Source organism: Erinaceus europaeus, chromosome X (genome assembly GCF_950295315.1).
Source record: "Erinaceus europaeus chromosome X, mEriEur2.1, whole genome shotgun sequence".
NCBI classification, from domain to species: domain Eukaryota; kingdom Metazoa; phylum Chordata; class Mammalia; order Eulipotyphla; family Erinaceidae; genus Erinaceus; species Erinaceus europaeus.
The window spans coordinates 41,631,421-41,637,094 of NC_080185.1; positions in this window are offsets into that span (position 1 = coordinate 41,631,421).

The following is a 5,674-nucleotide window of genomic DNA, read 5'->3' on the forward strand; positions in this document are numbered from 1 at the left end:
TGCACAGGAAGATGGGCTGGAACAACTGCTCTTCATCATGTTGGAAAATCATTAGGACGCCAGCCGTCTTCAGCAATCACAATTGACATGGGTTATTCTGATGCCACTGGCACCCATGTCTCCTCTTCACTCATGTTGCCAATAAAAAGATAAGTTCTTGGCGTCCTTGTTTTTGTGTGCCAGGCGGGGCCAGCAGTGTGGGTGCAAGAAATTCTGACGTGTGCGCTCTACCAGGTGCAGCCACCTTATGGGCTCCCGGAGGTAGTAATTGTTAGGGATGTGCTCTCGAGCCCCAGCAATAACCCTGGTGGCAATACATACATACATATATACAGCTTTGGCATCTGGCTCTCCACGTGTCGACCTATTCGCAAGTGTCGGTTCTGACTGAAACATTTTTAAACAGTTTTGTAAGGACCATTGTCAGTTCAGCATGGTGTTCAGCTTTCTCACATTTTCCTCCCCGCAACGAACACCTGTCAGTGAATGTTCAAAATAGTTGAGTATTTTGAACAAGAGTTGGGTTTCTGGACCAGTGAGACAGCTTACCTGTGATGGTGCCTTCTTTGTCATGTGCAGAGTCCACATTTGAGCCCAGCCTCTACCAAAATGGGGGAAGTTTCAGTGCTGTGATGCATCTCTCTCCATCTGTGTGTGTGTGTGTGTGTGTGTGTGTGTGTGTGTGTGTGTCTAAAAATTTGACCCAGAGCAGTGAAGACTTTGCAATGCCAAATAAGTGTGATGATCATATATATTTTTTAATAATTTATTTCTTTATTGGGGAATTAATGCTTTACATTCAACAGTAAATACGATAGTTTGTACATGCATAACGTTCCCCAGATTCCCATTTAACAATACAACCCCCACTATTTCATTCACCATTTTTCATGGACCTGTATTCTCCCCCACCCACCCACCCACCCCAGAGCCTTTTACTTTGGTGTAATACTCCAATTCCATTTCAGTTTCTACTTGTGTTTTCTTTTCTAATCTTGTTTTTCAACTTCGGCCTGAGAGTGAGATCATCCCATATTCATCCTTCTGTTTCTGACTTATTTCACTCAACATGATTTTTTCAAGGTCCATCCAAGATCGGCTGAAAACGGTGAAGTCACTATTTTTTACAGCTGAGTAGTATTCCATTGTATATATATACCACAACTTGCTCAGCCACTCATCTGTTGTTGGACACCTGGGTTGCTTCCAGGTTTTGGCTATTACAAATTGTGCTGCCAAGAACATATGTGTACACAGATCTTTTTGGATGGATGTGTTGGGTTCCTTAGGATATATCCCCAGGAGGGGAATGTGATGATCATATTAAACAGAAAGTATGAACTATTCATGGGGAGACTTTTTTGATTAAATACAGATTTATGTGAGCTTGGTTTTTATTCAAATGAACAGAATACAATCAGAAACTTGGAGACAACCTGAGAATTAAAATTCCATCCAACTGTGCTTGCTCTTTTTAAATTTTGTTTCTTTATTTTTGGTTTGACAGAACAAAGAGATATTGAGAGGGGGAATAGAGAGGGAGAGAGAAAGAGACACCTGCAGCACTGCTCCACCACTTTTGGAGTTTCCCCCTGCAGGTAGGGACCAGGGGGTTGATCCCAGACCCTTGGGTATGGTAATGTGTGCACTCAACCAGGTATGCTTTGGCCCCCTACAACTGTTTTTGGAAAGTGCTTAGAAACAAAGGGCAAGGGAAAAGGAAGGAATAGAAAATGATTATTTTCTTAAAGATATATTTATTTATGATGGAGGGAGAGGGAACCAGGGGATCAGTCCAGTCTGGCCATGTGATGCAGAGCCTCATGCTTAATAGTCTAGTGCTTTATTCATTGTGTCATCTCCTGGACTGCTGGACATGATTCTTTATTGAGAAATACAAGAGTACAGTTTCTCCAGGTAGAAGTGCAAAACAAGTTTTCAAATAAAGAGAAGAGCTATTAAAATGTATAGAAAGAGGGGGCACAGGCTGGGGAAATAGCATAATGGTTCTGCAAATGATTTTTATGCCTGAGGCTCTTGAGTTCCCAGGTTCAATCTACAGCACCACCATAAGCCAGAAATGAACTGTAATCTGGTGGTAGTGGTAATGGTGCTGGTGGTAATGGTAATTTAAGAAAACAGAAGGAGGGGCATGAAGCTTGTTCCGTGATGTCTTGCAAAAGAACAGACAGGGGAGGGAGTTGGGTGGTAGCGCAGCAAGTTAAGCACACATGGCGTAAGGTTCCCGGTTCGAGTCCCCGCCTCCCCACCTGCAGGGGAGTCGCTTCACAGGTGGTGAAGCAGTTCTGCAGGTATCTATCTTTCTCTCCCCCTCTCTGTCTTCCCCTCCTCTCTCCATTTCTCTCTGTCCTATCTAACAACAACAACAACAATAATAATAACTACAACAATAAAACAACAAGGGCAACAAAAGAGAATAAATAAAATAAATAAATAAATATATTTTTAAAAAGAACAGATAGGGGAGGCCGGGCAGCAGTGCACCCAGTTGAGCTCACACTTCACCATGCATAAGATCCAGGTTCGTGACCCCACTCCCTACCTACAGAGGATGAAGCTTCAAGAGTGGTGAAGCAGTTCTGCAGGTGTCTATCTTTCTCCTGCTCTAACCTCCCCTCTTCTCTCAATTTCTCTATGGTTTATCAAATAATAAAAATAAAATAATAAAAAGAGAAAGAAGAAGGGAGTCGGGTGGTAGCACAGTGGATTAAGCACACGTGGCGCAAAGCACAAGGACCAGTGCAAGGATCCCGGTTCGAGCCCCCGGCTCCCCACCTGCAGGGGAGTCGCTTCATAGGCAGTGAAGCAGGTCTGCAGGTGTCTGTCTTTCTCTCCCCCTCTCTGTCTTCCCCTCCTCTCTCCATTTCACTCTGTCCTATCCAACAACGACATCAATAACAACAACAATAATAATTACAACAATAAAAAACAGGACAACAAAAGGGAATACATAAATTTAAAAAGTAGGAAGAAGAAAATAGTCACTGGGAGTGGTGGAGTCATTGTACCTGCACTGAGCCCCAGCAGTAACCCTGGTGGCAATAAAAAAACAATAATTTAAATAATTTGAAAAGAACAAAGATGTTGCCCTGAGTCTTGATCCCAGGGGTGCTGTGCTCATAATGGGCTTTCAGCACATAGATGTACTGATCCACTATGCAGTCACCTAGTACCGTGTGACTCCTCCATAAAATGTTGCATCCAGGTGGTCCGGGTGGTGGTGTAGTGGATAAAGCATTGGACTTTAAAGCATGAGGTCCTGAGTTTGATCCCTAACAGCACATGTATCAGAATGATGTCTGGTTCCTTCTGTCTCTCCCCCCCCCTTATCCCTCTCATTAATAAATAAAATATTTTAAAACATTTTGAAAAAACATGATAATGAGTTTAAAAAGAAAAATGAAAATGTTGCATCCAGGAAGTGAAATCCAGTCCTTCGGTGGACTGCTTGACTGGTCAACCCAACTTGGTCTCATTTAAATTCCTATACCCCAGAACATTTCCAAAACCTTGAGCACTCTCTGGAGCGAGTTGTTATGATACCATCATTACACACCCCTCATCCTCAGAGTGCAGTGTGGCATTACTTTTATCTGGGGATAAAACTTACCTTGCATAACTTTCCTTACATGCCCCCTTGCTTTAAACCAAGTTTGTTGGGTGTCCCAAGGAAAATGAATTCTTGCCTTGGACATCTCTAAGCAGACACGTTTTCATGTTCCTTTGTGCCATTCTCATACAAGATCGCCTTCATTGGGGGACTGCAGGTAGGTAGCTCACTTGGTAGAGCACACATGATAACATGAGCAAAGACTGGGTTCAAGTCCTGGACCACCACATGGGAGGATTGCGTGGGGGGGGCCACGACACCCACTTTCTTTTTTTAATTTTATTTATTTATTTTTATTTTTTTATTTTATTTAAGAAAGGACTAATTAACAAAACCATAAGGTAGGAGGGGTATAACTCCACACAATTCCCACCACCCAATCTCCATAACCCACCCCCTCCCCTGATAGCTTTCCCATTCTCTATCCCTCTGGGAGCATGGACCCAGGGTCATTAAGGGTTGCAGAAGGTAGAAGGTCTGGCTTCTGTAATTGCTTCCCCGCTGAATATGGGCGTTGGCTGGTCGGTCCATACTCCCAGTCTGCCTCTCTCTTTCCCTAGTAGGGTGTGTCTCTGGGGAAGCTGAGCTCCAGGACCCATTGGTGGGATCTTCAATCCAGGGAAGCCTGGCCAGCATCCTGGTGGCATCTGGAACCTGGTGATTGAAAAGAGAGTTAACATACGAGGCCAAACAAATTGTTGAGCAATCATGGGCCCAAAGCTTAGAATAGTGGAGAGGAAGCGTTAGGGAGGTACTCACTGCAAACTCTGGTGTACTTCTGCTTTCAGGTATATATTTTGCAGTAGTTTATGGATACGTGTGAACATAAGCTCTCTCTCACAGAAACTGGTGTATATCTAGGTTATGGGACTTTGTTAGAAAGTGAACCACCTGAGATGAAATTAGAGTGTACTATAAAAGGAAAGGTCTCACCCGAGTAACGAAGATGAAGGGTTGTCATTCCACACGTGAAGTCTCTGGACACAGTCTGAGGTGAAGCATGTTGAGGTGGCAATCATTGCGTTGGTTAGGTTGTGATCGGCGGATGCAATATTATTTGGTATGGATTGGGAGAGGCATACGGGAAAGTGGGCCCTATCCAAGGGTTCCAGGACTGGGGGAAGTAGGGACTCTATAGTGGAGATGTGAGATTCCTGCTGTCTTAGGGTTCAAAAAGACAATCGATAGTTAATGTTATCATCACATTATTTGGTAATTGGGTTAACTTTGAAAAGTCCTTTTGTTAGGGTTTGCTGTACAGTACCCAGTATCTTGTATATAGCTGTGCTATTGGATGCTGACACCCACTTTCATGCCTGAGGCTAGGCAGTCTCAGATTCAATCCCCAGCACTGCCTAATAAGCCAGAACTGACTTAATGTTCTGGTGGTCCCTGTCTGTATCTTACTATAGCTCTTTCAAATAAATAAATAAATAAATAAATAAATATTGGTACATCTTTAAAAGGGACTGGGTGGAAAGACAGCATAATGCTTAAGCAAAAGGCTCTGATACCTGAGGCTCTGAGGTCCCAGGTTCAATCCCCAGTACCATCAAAAGCCAGAACTGAGCAGTCAGTATTCGGGACCTGAGCAGCATTCCAGTATCTCGAAAGAAAGAGAGATAGAAGAAAAAGAAAAGAAAAGAAAGGAAAGGAAAGGAAAGGAAAAGAAAAGACTGCATCAAAGTAAAAGACTCTGGTGTGTGTGGGGGGGAGTACATGTCCCCCCACCACGGATGACAGAGGATGACAGAGGACCTAGTGGGGGTTGTATTGTTATGTGGAAAACTGAGAAATATTATGCATGTACAGATTATTGTATTTACTGTCGACTGTAAAACATTAATCCCCCAATAAAGAAATTTAAAAAAAAGAAGAAGAGTCAAGAAAAAAAAAAAGGCATGGTTTCCAATGCAGTTTAGACTTGAGCAGCTCCCTCGGAACCGAAAGGCGCGTAGACGCCGCTGCCCGTCCGGTCTCTTGAAACCAATGCACACTTCCCTTCCCAATGGCTGGAGGCTCCGTTGGATCCGGGGAAGCGAT